The sequence below is a fragment of the Physella acuta genome, unplaced genomic scaffold, assembly GCF_028476545.2.
Source record: "Physella acuta isolate Inbredline_101_S28 unplaced genomic scaffold, ASM2847654v3 ptg001040l, whole genome shotgun sequence".
NCBI classification, from domain to species: Eukaryota; Metazoa; Mollusca; class Gastropoda; family Physidae; genus Physella; species Physella acuta.
The window spans coordinates 189,466-204,567 of NW_026732557.1; the positions used below are offsets into that span (position 1 = coordinate 189,466).

General features: G+C 37.5%; 1 protein-coding gene across 1 annotated transcript in view; it reads left to right on the forward strand.

Annotated features, from left to right (window-relative positions):
* The first annotated feature begins 1,688 nt into the window (after window positions 1-1,688).
* LOC131954927 (FMRFamide receptor) overlaps window positions 1,689-15,102 on the forward strand; it is a 62,691-nt gene continuing 49,277 nt past the window's right edge. Inside the window, exon 1 of the mRNA XM_059318774.1 lies at window positions 1,689-2,293. The gene's annotated coding sequence lies outside the window, so the exon portion shown is untranslated. The remainder of the gene's footprint in view (window positions 2,294-15,102) is intronic.

The window sequence follows — 15,102 nt, forward strand, 5'->3', positions numbered from 1 at the left end:
CTCATTTTTACTCACTTGAAATTTTCAGGGGGGGGGGACACACTGTTAAAAGGTTAAAAGTATATATATTCTATATAAATTCAAATTCGTACAAGGAGATGTGGGGGGGGGGGGTAGACTTCCTCGAATGGATGCCTGGAAGAAACATTGATCCACTCATACCCCTCCCTAATAAAACTGACACGATGAACCTCTCTCTCTGTCTCTCATCATTCATTTTTTTTTTAGAGTAGCTAATCATATGAACTCATTTGCTTAATACATAAAAATAAGTACAGATCAAAATGAAAACGAATTATTAATGTAAATAATTACCAAGGGCCAATAAACAGGTGGAAAAAGAAACGAAAATGAGACGGATAGAAAGACACAAAACTGTGACGGGAACAACGCAACTATGACATTGTCGTAAAATATCCATAGTCTCCTGTAACTCAACACTGTGTTATCCCAGTGGCGTAGCGAGGTCGGGTGTCACCCGGTGCGGCACTTAATGGTGTCACCCCCCCAGAGGCGTAGCGACCCTTCCCGGGGACAAACTTTCAAATTTTCGATTTGCACCCCTCCTCGAACTTTCGATTTGCATCCCCCCTCAAGTTTTCGATTTGCACCCCCCCCCCCCTCAAGGTTTTTCTCTATATATTTTGCTATTTTTGCCTTGGTGTCACCCCCCTAAATGGTGTCACCCGGTGCGGTCCGCACCCCCCGCCCCCCCCCCCCTCGCTACGCCCCTGTGTTATCCAATGCGCTCCGAGTGTAAACAAGAGTCAGGTGATTAAGAGTGATTTCCCTTAAGGATAAAGTTATAGTGTTTGTAAACAAAGTTCAAGCATTAGAGTTAACTTTCTAGTAACGGGGGAATTTTCTGCTGCTAACTAGAATATTCTAAAGTTTGCGTTTGTGATGTTTATTGTTGTATTCTGATAAGTCCTAGCAAAACATTATAAAACAGAGGATGAATGAAGATGGGCTTTCAGAAAACTTCCAGACAGTGTTTCTTCCCCCCCCCCCCCCCCTGAAGTGATGCCTGGAAGAAACTCTGCTTCCAGAGACCAGTCAGTTTGTTAGATTACTTGGAGAGCTGATGTAATCTGTTGAATGACCATAGTACAGTAAGGTGTTTAGTAGTGGGAGTCTATGTGTGTTACTGTTTTATTGATGTGTATTGTGGTGTCTTAATTTGAAGTGAATTTCTTTTTAATCCTGTTCAGTTGAAATTTTTATTTAGTTTTAAAATTTGATGAAAAAAATTATAATTTGTCTGTAATAATTGTAATTCAAATTTAGTTAGAAATTTAAATAAATATCTCTAATATTTCGTTAATTGACAGCCAGGTGTTGGTATGTTACCATTGTCCTATTTACTGTTTTTAAGATAGAATAAGTCTATTTAATACTACCTTGCAGTATTTAACATTAAGTACAAAAAGTGAATTTTAATTATAAAAGACGTACATAAGTATAGAGAAATTACAGATTTACAATCGCTAAAGCATGACAATGGTTAAAAACCCTAATCTAACGGATCTAACCCGAGCAGTCAGCGAGAGCCAAGTTCTCCACGCTACAACTATCTCAAACCTCCCGCACCGACTTTCCTCGTCTGCCCGTTCGAAAAGTGACGGCCTACGAGCGGGCTGCGCATGCCCGACCATCCACGCTTCCTGTAAACACTTGTGTAACTTCACTCCTGTGCTGAACTAACTGGCGGTAGAGACCGGGTTTAAACCGCGGGTTTTTCTCGTCTGCTAGACCGCGCTTCACCTGCCACAACAACTGTTAGCAGTTAACTTTTTTTAAACCCGCGTTTCAAAATTATCACTTTGGAAGTTACGGACATATTTTAAATAAATCAACAAAAATAAATTAATTAAAACGCGTATTCACAACAACGAAAACCAGAGTAAATTTAAAAGTTTAATCTGTTCTTAAAAACAGTTATCTACCATTGTTATTTATACCGCTTGTAAATTCTCCTTAACACTACGTAAAAAAAAGGTTCTCTCCCCTTGCGAGTGCGGGGAAAGATAAGCTACGAAGGAGGACCACACTTAGCCCACTTCGCTGTACGGCAGGGCAGTCGTCGCGTGATATGGAACGCATTCCCCTAGTATTTCACGCTCATCGGCGGGATCTGGTGTCGCGGAAGTTTGTGGTGTGTGTGATGGATATTTAATACTGACATGGATGCTGTCCCCTGGTGTACTGAAGGTTGGTGTGTGAGGAATGGTTCCATGGATAACATAATTACTGCCGTCTGTTAGAGGAGTTTTTTTTTTTCTTTGTCGAAACGGTGAGTTGTTTAAATTTTCTTTAATTTATGTCAAATACTTTCTCTTTTAACCTAGTTAATTTACTTCAACAAGCGATAATTTTTAATAAGTAATCATTACTTTTTTCCTAGATTTTCTATATAATACGCTTATCGATTTCTTTAAACGTACAATTTAATTGTAAAAAAATGTTGCTGTGGTTATTTAAAATAGACCGGCTAATGAATTGATTAGACAAGATTTTATTTTAAAAAGTGAAAATTTACATTTAGCCTTGACAGTTCTAGTGGTTATTGCTAATTATCAAATCAATTAAATTACTTAATAAGCTAAAACTCACCCAATCACAGCACTTGATATTACTAGCTATAACTATATGAACTAGGGCACGGAGTTTTGACATGACCAACAATTAGCCGGCTGTCAACGTATTTGGATTAGCTGCGTGTTTATAAATTGACTACCAATTAGTGAGTTATTAGGTGCGGTTATTTCAATATAATTAAAGTTTCCTGTATTTGGGATCGCGAAACAGATCTTAATTAATCTATGACGTCAATTAAGCTGTATTAAAAACATGATCACAATCTGTGTTAAAGTATCGTATTCGTCGAACAGCATATCGAACCTGTGTGCTGTTCTGGTTAGTCTATAATTATCTAGTCTAATTAGATTCTGTGTACATACAGTACTCGCTTTACAAGGTTGAAAATTATCTTTACACATGTTTTATCCTAGTTATCTGTGCAATCAACGTTTGCTTTACATAAGCCTAAATCCCTCTTTACGGTCGTATCGCTTCAGTTATTCTGATAACTCTTTACAATTAGACTTCAGCTGTATATACAATACTTTTCTTTCTGACTCAAGCTATAAGCTTAACTCTTTACGGTCTGACTTCAACTATACACACAACTCTTTACGGTCTGACTTCAACTATACACACAACTCTTAACGATATGACTTCAACTATACACACAACTCTTAACGATATGACTTCACTATACACACAACTCTTAACGATATGACTTCAACTATACACACAACTCTTAACGATATGACTTCACTATACACACAACTCTTAACGATATGACTTCACTATACACACAACTCTTAACGATATGACTTCAACTATACACACAACTCTTAACGATATGACTTCACTATACACACAACTCTTAACGATATGACTTCACTATACACACAACTCTTAACGATATGACTTCACTATACACACAACTCTTAACGATATGACTTCACTATACACACAACTTTTAACGATATGACTTCACTATACACACAACTCTTAACGATATGACTTCAACTATATACACAACTCTTTACGATATGACCCCAACTATATTCATGTCTTTTTACGATCTGACTACAGATGTGCGAAAAAAAGATACGTTTTAATGTGTCTAGCAACTCATCGCTTTAAAAAGACCTTGAGATAGACTACACTAAGCCATCTCAAAGCTTACATTTACCCCTCTATTGTAGTCAACATTCACCTGTTTAGTAGATAAACTAGTTCTAAGAATAATGTATCTACTTGTTGTATAGATACATGGAACTGTTGCTACATTGAGGTTTTATCCAATTAGGCCCTGATTATGATAACAAGGAAATAGATGCTGATTGACGGTAAAGATACAAAAAAAAAACAACAAAAAAACATTAATTAAATGCATACTATGCTCTTAAAAGAAAACTTTTTTTTTATAAAATTGAAGTTTCTTTAATTAATTATTTAGACGAAAACTTAACGTCAAACCTTTATTATATTATTAAAGATTTTTTTATACTTTATGTGTTTCCCAATTAATCGAAAATGTATCAACCCATTTTTTCATTCGCTAAACTCGGTCAGATTTTCACTTACTGACCGAAATTTAAGCTAATAACTGTATAGTTAATTTCCTGTTTTTCCTAACTAGACAATGGTAAAGCGGGATTGTGGTTTCGTTTGTTTTGTTTTGTTTTTTTATACTAGTAAATAAACCCGGAGTGGAACGGGGTGATAACTGAAGGAGGTAATTAGTACCATGCGTCACCACCAATAAATCAATTCGTGTCGTTTAGATGAAAAGAAGAAAAGAAAAAAAAAATAAACCTCGGGACTAGTTCAAAACAAACAAACCGTGATACATTTTTTTTTAGATACAGGTAAATACACAGGTATAGGGGGGTCGTCTTAGGTGACGTCACACACAGTTGAAGGGGTACAGATTTTTCTTGACAGCGAAATAGGAATGTGAGAGTTTAAAAACTGTTTGCGATAGAATTTCGCATTGGTTAAAATTACAAAGTACAGTACCCTTTCTAACCTCCATGAAGCAGGTGAAGTAGAATTCTTCTGTTTCGGTGACCTCGACATATGAAATGATTGTGTGGGTAAAAATTAGAAAAGCATGTATAAAAATATATTTTTTTGGTGGGGGGGGGGGGGGTGAGAATAACGGTGAATTGACGGGCGGATGGGGGTTGATGTTGATTTGTAACGTTATTTAAGAAAAGCGGCTGGCATTTTATAACTACCTGTGATTCTATTATAGACGAAATCCAACCCATTTTACTAAGTTTCTCTGCTGTTCTTTACTCAAGAGGTCTAAAACGTGAGTTTTAATTTAGCGCTTTCACGTCAGTCACTAAAACTTTGATGTAATATCTAACTAGGTGGATTTTAATAGAAAAACCCGCGTTTATTGATTAACTTGTGAACTTCGGGCTTGATAATTTATGTTTATTTCAAATCGATGAAAGATAATAAAAAAAAACCCAAGGTTTACCTTTGTGCGGTCAGTGGTTCGTTTGTATGTGCGCATGTGTGTGGTTGTGTGTGTATGTGCGTGTATATGTGTATGCGTGTGTTCGTGGGGTGTGTGCAGACTTTGTAGTGTGAGTGTGTGTATGTGTGCATATGTGTGTGATGGTTGGAGGGTTGTCGGGAGGTATTTTATATTAGATTTAATCAGAGTGATTTATGTACACTTAAATAAACTTTTAGTATCTTTAAACTACTTGGGCGTGGTGAGGCTTGGAAAGGGGGGGGGGTAAGATTTAGTTATTGAATTATGCGTTTTTCTTCCAATACAATTGTACTTTTAAAAAAAACGTGTTATTATTGTAGGCCTGTATGAGTAATAAAAATAGAAAGATAGTGAGATAGCCCGGATAAAAAAACGGGGAAGAAAGATGAAAAGAATAAGGAAGACTTTGAAATCAATAGGAACATAAATTCTTTATCTAAGAGGCGTGGAGGCTAATCGACTTGTGTTGTTTTGTGGGGTACTGCGTAAAATCTCTGCCTGTCTGGCGAGGCCCCGGGGATGGGAGGTTTATGTACAGGTGTTTGTGAGTAGGGCGGGGGGGGGGGGGAGGGGGCAGGGTATAGAAGGCGAGGGGGGAGGGCAGGGTATAGAAAGCGGGGGGTGATGTTGGTAGATGGGTGTAAAGATAGGTGGTGTAAGTATGAGAAGAAGGGGATTTATATATGTGGATAGGGGGAGTGGATAATTTGTGTTTATGTACCACATAGGAAGTAGTTGTGTACATGAGAGTAGAGAGTGTGTGTGTTGTGTTGTAGAGGGGGGTATCATGTACATGTGGTAGTTAGATGAGAAGTGTACACGTGAGTGGAGTAAGGTGGATCTGTTTTGTACATTTATGTTAGGGAGGTAGAGGGCTTGTGTACACGTACGATGTAGTGGTAGAGAGTGCGATATAAGGCTAGCTCATGTAAATAAAAGCGGCGGGTTTTTACGAAAGGTAAAAAAAAATACGTTTTTTAACCAGTGTTAATGTAAGTTGGTTTAGTGTATTACTGTTATTTTTTAACGTTGTGCAAAGCACAAGCACAAAAAGGGACAAAACTGCTTTACCGTTTTCGGGTAAAAAAAACAAACATGACATTTAGATAGGTGTCTGAAAGGGAAAGTTGTAATTTGTTTAAACGTTTAAACAGCTGAAATGACCTGTGTATGTTATGTGCGTAAAGAGAAGCTGTGGAGCTTATAGTGAGAAAGATGATATGTACACAATTACAGATATAGCATTTACACTATTGTAGAATTGTAGATATGATACACAATTAAAGATAGCTTGTACACAATCGCATAGATGATATTTACACACTTGTGTATATGATATGTATATAATTACAGCGATAGTATTTACTCGATTGTACTTAGGGGATACGTACACAATCATAGATTTGGCATGTACTCATTTTCATAGTGCGTGACCTAGCGATAGAGAGCTAGCCTGCTAGTCCGAGAGTCTCGAGTTCGAATCCGGGTTCAAATCAGTGGAACGTCCCTCAGTCCACCCAGCTCTGATGGGGAAACACAGGCGCCTGGGCATAGTGCTGATCACACTATCCCTTTATATGCCGAGGTCTTTGAAGCAGATGCACTCTTCTTTATCTGCCCCATAATGACCAGGATGTGCACTTTTGTATTAGAGATACGTTCAAAAATCAGATTACAATTAGATCAAGCGTAGGTACACAAATGTGGGACAATATCCACACATCTAAAGACAGTGAATGTTGTACTGAGGTTTGAACCTACAGGACACATCTAATTTGTATAAACTTTGAACTTGCCACACACATCTAATTTACACCAGCATTACTTGCATGAATCTTGTTACGTGTGAGTGCAAAAGATGCCACCGAATCTTCAACTGGAAGTTGAAAGAACGCTCCCGTGAGCACCTACTGACTACTCCGCCTCTACACTCAACCCCCCTACTGCGAAGGTGCGTTATGGATTAGCCAGCATAGAGCTCGATTTAAGAAAGGTTAACCGATTACCGCGCTCACAATAGTCTCGACTGAGATGAACCTTCCCCCCTCCTGTGTATGTTTAGTTTCAATGTTAAAGCTTCAAGAGTGAAGATGAACAACACCTGAGGTGTACGCCTCCCCTTGACACTTTTACTGGCTCCCTCCCAGAATAGACTGCGGCTCCCACCTCATCTGTGACGGCTCAATCACCACCCCCCTCCTTCCCCACCTCCTCCACCATAACACATCCCATGCTACCTCTCAAGATTTTAATAGCTTAAAGAGTGTTTACTTCTTGCCTAAGCTATCAACTTCGAAACGTAAGCCTAGAATTTTTCTTTTTTTTTTTAAATTTGTAAAGCCAAAACCGAAATCGAAACAGTGGAAGTTTCGAATTTTTATATTTAAACCAATGACTTTAATATATGATCAATTTTGAAGTATCTGTGTGGGGATAAGTGGACTTTGTTGGGGGGGGGGGGGGGGTGGGGGGGGGGGGGTAGGAGATCAGATGTTAAGTGTAAAAGTTAAAGCAGAATTACAGTTAATTTAGGTATTGACGACTTTGGAAATTTTTCCGGGGACGGGGGAGGGGGGACGTCAAGTTTATATATGTATAACTTTTCTTGTAAGTGTAAGATTACCCCCCCCCCACCCCCACCTACTTCCGATATACATTACACTCTAAGGGTGCTCTTGACATTTCCTAAGGTTGGTTCACAGATGTACAACACATTTAAGAAGACGTTTGAAAATATCTACAAACTACAAACCCCGAACTTGATTTGTTAATGTTAGGCTGGGCTTTCCCTGGGGATCAGATTTCGATGTCTGATGTTGTTCATTGAAATTTTGAATTGTCTTGTCATTTTTTAATGTAGCCCATAGTACTGCTAATGGGAGTGGTCGGATGGTAGCACATACGGCTACTAACCCGAAAGTCTCGAGTTCGATTCAGGGTGCAAATAGGTAGAACGTCCCTGGGTCCACCTTGCTATGGCGGGTATCTTACTCACGTTAGGGAAAGTAAAGGCGGCTGGGCAAAGTGCTGACCACACTAACCCTTCACATGTCGGTCACAGAAACAGGTAAACTCTACTTCACTTTTACCATGAACTATCAGGTTCATAAAGGGAACTTTACTACTTATGTTAACAGCTGACATAATTTTTTATGTTGTCACTGGATTATATTTTCACAGAAATGTGTAGGCCTCCGGCCCATAGAGTAAACAGTGATTGAGACCCACTGTCATAGACTAATTAATTTTATCAGCTCCAAATTTAGATAGCAATTAAGTGGAGGAAGGGGAAATAAGCGGATGTAAATAAACCCACGAGAGATTATTCATGTCAAAACGACGCAATTTGCCGACCTATAATTCGAACCTAAATATCACTCGGAAGCGGGAATGCCCGGAAAATGTGTCGATAGCCGACGATTTCGTGTGAAAAATGAGAAAATAGTGCAGTGATCGCTTAGAGGGAAAATAGTGCAGTGATCGCTTATTAGGAAAATAGTGCAGTGATCGCTTATTAGGAAAATAGTGCAGTGATCGCTTATTAGGAAAATAGTGCAGTGTTCGCTTATAGAAGTGAAAATAGTACAGAATGCAGTGTGCGACAGGGAGGAGAGTGCAGTGATCGCTTAGCGTGGGTTATTAGAAAAATAGTGGAGTGGCTGTTCTGCATGGGCCGTATGAAAATAAAAGGTGCAATGGTAACTTTACGTGAGTCATATGAAAAAAAGGTGCAATGGTAACTTTACGTGAGTCATATGAAAAAAAAGGTGCAATGGTAACTTTACGTGAGTCATATGAAAAAAAAGGTGCAATGGTAACTTTACGTGAGTCATATGAAAAAAAAGGTGCAATGGTAACTTTACGTGAGTCATATGAAAAAAAAGGTGCAATGGTAACTTTACGTGAGTCATATGAAAAAAAAGTGCAATGGTAACTTTACGTGAGACATATGAAAAAAAAAGGTGCAATGGTAACTTTACGTGAGTCATATGAAAAAAAGAGCTCAGCTATCGCTAAGCTTTTGACATATGAAAAGTCGTACAGTGATTACGTAACGTGGGTCATATGGACAAATAGTGCAGCCGTCGCTAATTGTGGGTCATATAAAGAAAATAGTGGGTCATATGAACAAAATAGTGGGTCAAATGTACAAAATAGTGGGTCATATAAAGAAAATAGTGGGTCATATGAACAAAATAGTGGGTCATATAAAGAAAATAGTGGGTCATATGAACAAAATAGTGGGTCATATGTACAAAATTGTGGGTCATGTTTATAAAATAGTGGGTCATATGTATAAAATAGTGGGTCATATGAACAAAATTGTGGGTCAAATGAACGAAATAGTGGGTCATATGTACACAATTGTGGGTCATATGAACAAAATAGTGGGTCATATGAACAAAATAGTGGGTCAAATGAACAAAATAGTGGGTCATATGTACACAATTGTGGGTCATATGTACAAAATAGTGGGTCATATGTACAAAATTGTGGGTCATATGTACAAAATTGTGGGTCATATGTACAAAATAGTGGGTCATCTGTACAAAATAGTGGGTCATATGAACAAAATAGTGGGTCATATGTACAAAATAGTGGGTCATATGTACAAAATAGTGGGTCATATGTAAGAAATTGTGGGTCATATAAACAAAATAGTGGGTCATATGTACAAAATAGTGGGTCATATGTAATGTAGTGGAGTGATTGCTCTGCAAGGTCACTCGTAGCAACTTCTTTCTAAAATATTTGTATACGATAAATTCAAAGATTAGAACACATTTAAAATGTGTATTGTTAAGTTAAAGTCTGAAATGTTTTTTTTTTTAAAAAATGAAGTTGGACAGGTTGGTGTGTAGAGTTATAGCAACACTAGAAATAAATCTCAAAAGTAATTTGTTCTCAGTATTACAAAGAGTTTTTTTTTAATTCTTCAGTGTTATACCAGTGCACTTAAATCCACCCACCCCTCATCCACCACCACCCCCCTCCACACACGCACACAGAACCCACACACATATACACACAATGGCATACACACAAAATCCGTCCTTTTGTCAATACATCTATTTATAGCAGAGAGAAGTGTCAATATTGAACTTTTGGTATTCAAGAGCTCCAACGTATACAAAGTCATAGAAACAGTCATGACTTCACAAAAAGTCCAACAGTCATCTAATATTATCACAGAGCTTTAAATTCCAAATACCTTTCCTAATCTTTCACGAAACTGCTCAACCATTTAAAAAAAAAAAAAAAACTTTTGTCACACGTCAACAAATCCCTGAGGTATGTTAACATTCGGTGTTAACTTTTCACGAGTCCCGTCATATCTGGAATTGTTCTTGTGTCAACATTGCGATCTGGCAGAAACAGGCTATCACTTATCGAACTTTTAATCTCCTCATATATCGATTTCTTCCGATAATATTGAACGTCGCGCCTGACTACCAATGCTGTCTTGCAGGAATGTTACCTTCTAATGTAACCTGGGATTGATATGGTAGCCATAGAACTGAATAGTTAAAACTCCAAATGTCAATTTTATCAAAGGAGTCTCAAATATCTAAACATTCCATCCCTATCTTTTTAAAAATGGTTACGTAATATTGTTGAAAAAAGTAAATTTTGACATTTTTGAGTTGAAAAGTTAATTGGCATATGACAGTCAAAATATCATATGTCATCTGACGGTATAAATTGCATGTGAGATATGACAATGCAGATGTCATATAACATTGAGTTTTTTTCTATATTTGTTTGATGCGATTGAAAAATGTGTATGGTTAGTAGTCAGCACATGAAGGACTTGTACGGTCAGTAGTTGATAAAGAAGGACTTGTATGGTCATTGGTATGAAAAAAGATTTTGCTTTTTCCGTCTAAAGTTAGGCTATCACCAACGCTGGTCAACTTAGTCAAATACGTCGTACAATCTCATACAAGAGAGACAGACTTGAGGTTAGCGGCCCTACACGCTACCACTCGACCACTCCGTTACACTTATAAAAGCATTTAGAAAAACCACCCTAACATGAAATACTAATTTCATATATATATATATATATATATATATATATATATATATATATATATATATATATATATATTGTATTCATTAGAACACACGTTCTACTTTTTTTAGAATATACGCATATTTATGTGAACTCACACTAAATTTTTGTGCACATAATTTTTTGTTATGAACATGTTATATGTATGTATGCATACGTACTATGTATTTGGATGTACGTGATATTCATTTAGACACACTTTATCTTTATGTGGACGCACTTTATATTTCTGGAACCACTTATGCCGTTGCAATCTTCGCCTGATCTAAGAGAGTTTTTTTTCACTGTGGGCCTAAAGACCGCAGATCACGCCCCCTAGTGTTGTGGCAGCGCTAATTTGGGAAAGTTTTGATTAAACGTAGGAGGGAAGAGTTAATTAAAACATTATGAAAGCAGATCGCCTCAGCTAGCATTTTTTTTCTGTTCTCTTCAATGGCGTCGATCTCTCGTTCACGTTACCTTCTACCCCATTCTCTACTTGTATGCATTCTTTCTCTTATGTGTATCTCCTCCTTTTCTTCGCTCTTTCTTTCTCTCTCTCTGTCTACATTTTTCAACGTTGATAACTACACCTAGCTTCACACACACACACACACATATATATACATATATATACACACACACACATATATATATATATATATATATATATATATATATATATATATATATATATATATATATATATATATATATATATATATATATATATATATATATATATATATATATATATATATATATATATATATATATATATATATATATATATATATATATATATATATATATATATATATATATATATATCCTATATATATTTATATATATATATAGGCCTATATATATATATATATATATATATATATATATATATATATATATATATATATATATATATATATAAAACTATTGAAATACATAACTCATTTAATTGGGCTTTGTATTTTTGTCATCTCTGTTCCTTATTCTCTTTATATCTCTGAATTCTAGGATTCACTTTATCGTTTCAATTGTCGTTTTCTTTTCTTTACACAAAAAAAACCTTGTGTATTTTTTATTCGAATAACTGTTTCCGCGTGGCCCTCTATCTAGATCTAGTCCTCGTTACCCCTCCCCTCCCACAGCTCCACCCCCCCCTCGCCTCCATGACCCAACATGCTAGACTCGAATCAGACGTCTGCAGCATTCCTGCTCACGTTTGTCCCAGCTTCTCGTCAACGGCCTTGACACACAAACAACAATTCGGTCACTTCCGCCTGCGTACTAATTTTATAAAATTATAATTCCCTCCCCTTTCTTAGACTTCTCTGCTATACGACAAGTCCTTTCGTCTGAAATGGAGAATGTTCTAGAAGCTCTACACGTCCCTGAGTGGGTATCGGATTCCGTGTGGTCGGGAGGGGGAGGGGGGGAGGGTATTGTTAGGGCCGTGTTGGTTTACAAGCACCATGTTACACTGGAGTGTGTATGTGTACGTGTGCATGTGTATGTGTGTATGAGTGAACGTGTGTGAATACGTGCGTGTGCACAAGTGTAGAATATGTGCATGTATACGGGTATTTGTTCATGTGGGTATTGTTTGAGTATATATGTGTGTGTGTATGAGACAGTGTGTGCAGTTGTTTAAATGTGTGTTTGTGTGGGTGTGAATGCGTGAATATGTGCGTGTGTGTGTGTGCGTGTGCACTCGTGTAAAATCTGTGCGTGTATACGTGTGTCTAGAAATTCATGTGGGTATTGTTTGTGTGTGTGTGTGTGTGTTTGTGTGTAAGACAGCGTGTGTAATAGTTAAAATGTATGTGTGTGTGTGTGTGAACGAGTGTATAAATGTGTGTATACCCCTTCACATATCCAATTCTTCTATTCCCTACTTTCTAACAGACGGCCTATGCCTGTCGTACCCGGATGTTTCTGTAATTTTACCCCTCCACCTCCCCTCATCCTCTTTTCAATGCCTCCACCCCCCCCCCCCCTCACTCCCCACTCCTGTTTTTTTTCTCCCCTTTCCCACACCAACACAATGGAAAACACTTTAGCTGAACTAAGACCGTTTTCAAGCGCTAAGTTTACCCCCAGCGGTATTTACTAAGTCAGCTTAGCAAAACCTTCCAAGGTTTGCCAGCCACAATACGTCTGCACTGCCGCTCGTAATGTTTGTATTCATCCGCTCTTTCCCTTCATTACGAGATATAAATAAACCTCTTCACGCTTCTTCATACCTTAAAAGTATTTACTCAGTCGTTCAATTTTATAATTAGAATACAATGTAAATAAACCGAATCACGACATATTTGTTTGTATTCATCCGCCATTTTTTAATTCAATTTAGTAAACATAATGAAATGTAAATAAACAAAGTTTAAACGACACCGACAGAGGAATCCATTAGATCTTATCAAGTATTGAGATAAAAACTATCGCTTGCAGTTTGTATGTTGATTTTCATTTTCAGCCACTTAGCGGTTTAATTTGGTTCACGTGAGATTACGAAATCTAAACTTGATAAGAAGCGAGGTATAGCGAGGAATTAAAATCTAAGAAAAATATAAACAATAAAACAGTAACGGCTACGACGCTGTTTTAATCGTGGTGGTTGTTGTATCATAATAAATTTAAGTCAGAAGTCAAGAAATATTGTCACTTTATTCGGGCGTTTTTTGCATTTTTCTATATACCACTGTTATGCTTTCTGTTAAACAATGTTATATCCTTTGTATATAACACTGTTATGTCATTTTTATGTAACACTTTATATCCTTTCTGCATAACACTGCTATATGATTTCTATACAACACTTATATTCTTTTTAACACAACACTGTTTTATCCTTTCTACACCTAACCCATCTATTCTTCCTAAAAAAGCAATACACCGATCTTATTAATCTGGCTACTTTAATTAACCCTTGTGCCTCTAACTAATCGCGTGCATTTACAGCCCAGACCTAGCTACTCAAAAAAAAAGTTAAAAATAAAACAGAAAAATAGTCTAGTGCGGCTGAGGCTGTAGAGTGAGATAGCTGATACATTACCTCCCCTGCTAGCTGCGATACATACATTACCTCCCCTGCTAGCTGCGATACATACATTACCTCCCCTGCTAGCTGCGATACATACATTACCTCCCTTGCTAGCTGCGTTAAAACATTACCTCCCCTGCTAGCTGCGATACATACATTACCTCCCTTGCTAGCTGCGTTACATACATTACCTCCCTTGCTAGCTGTGTTACATACATTACCTCCCTTGCTAGCTGTGTTATATACATTACCTCCCTTGCTTACTGCGATACATACATTACCTCCCCTGCTAGCTGCGATACATACATTACCTCCCCTGCTAGCTGCGATACATACATTACCTTCCTTGCTAGCTGCGTTAACACATTACCTCCCCTGCTAGCTGCGATACATACATTACCTCCCTTGCTAGCTGCGTTACATACATTACCTCCCTTGCTAGCTGTGTTACATACATTACCTCCCTTGCTTACTGCGTTACATACATTACCTCCCTTGCTTAATGCGTTACATACATTACCTCACTTACTAGCTGCGTTACATACATTACCTCCCTTTCTTACTGCGTTACATACATTTCCTCCCTTGCTAACTTCTTTACATACATTACATCCCTTGCTATCTGCGTTACATACATTACCTACTTTGATGCTGCGTTACATACATTACCTCCCTTTCTTACTGCGTTACATACATTTCCTCCCTTGCTAACTTCTTTACATACATTACATCCCTTGCTATCTGCGTTACATACATTACCTACCTTGATGCTGCGTTACATACATTACCTCCCTTGCTATATGCGTTACATACATTACCTCTCTTGATGCTGCGTTACATACATTACCTCCCTTGATGCTGCGTTACATCAAACCATTTTGTCTGGAGATGTGTAACTTTTATTGCAGGCACTGTGTG